This window comes from Sinocyclocheilus grahami, unplaced genomic scaffold (genome assembly GCF_001515645.1).
Source record: "Sinocyclocheilus grahami isolate Dianchi unplaced genomic scaffold, SAMN03320097.WGS_v1.1 scaffold6835.1, whole genome shotgun sequence".
Classification (NCBI taxonomy): Eukaryota; Metazoa; Chordata; class Actinopteri; order Cypriniformes; family Cyprinidae; genus Sinocyclocheilus; species Sinocyclocheilus grahami.
This window is the reverse complement of record NW_015511095.1, coordinates 10,014-10,785: the sequence shown is the minus strand read 5'-3', so window position 1 is coordinate 10,785 and position 772 is coordinate 10,014.

The following is a 772-nucleotide window of genomic DNA, read 5'->3' as shown; positions in this document are numbered from 1 at the left end:
TATGAAAATGTCACAAGTATCTACTGCACCCAATGACTGTTAAACAAAAACGACAACCCAGATTGTCTGAGACTGTCAGCAAGACCAAAATAAGCACGTATTTCCATACTGTTAGTTTTGTACTTGCAAGCACTTTCCACAGGCTAATGAATCATGTTATCATATGAAAAATGGCTTTTTGGAGCATAAGAGTGATGATGCGACAATGATGTACTGTAGAGCATCTATGCATCCAGCAGGTGGCAGTACGAAACATAAAATCACAGACTGCATCTTCATCAAGACAATAGGCAGGGCTCTGGTTCTCAAGATGGTTGAGACTAAAAATAGCTCATCATTTAAGATGTATGTCTCAAATACACTCTCAGAAAATAACAAAAGCAGCGTTTTAAAGAAAGCTAGTTTGTTGTTGCATGCTTCAGATAAGGTTTAGAAAAAAAACATAAGGGTAACTGAAACATGCTTTATTCTTCTACAGCCTTCTAAAGCTTAATGGCAATACTGCGTCACACATATGAAACAACAGGGTCATCGTTGACCTTTGAACCCCCATTTAATTTAGTTTGGAAAGCAAGGAGACAGTACTGTTGCAGTGCATCGACCGTACTCAAACAAACCCGGTAACCGGGGTGGCAGTGAGAATACATGCTAATTGTTGCTATGGCACAAGTTTTCCAAACACCTACTCACGCCTCCTTTGGCGTTTCCCTGAGCTTTTTTTTTTTTTACCTACAGAATTAATGAGATTTTGCATGAATCGTGTCTTGCGAGG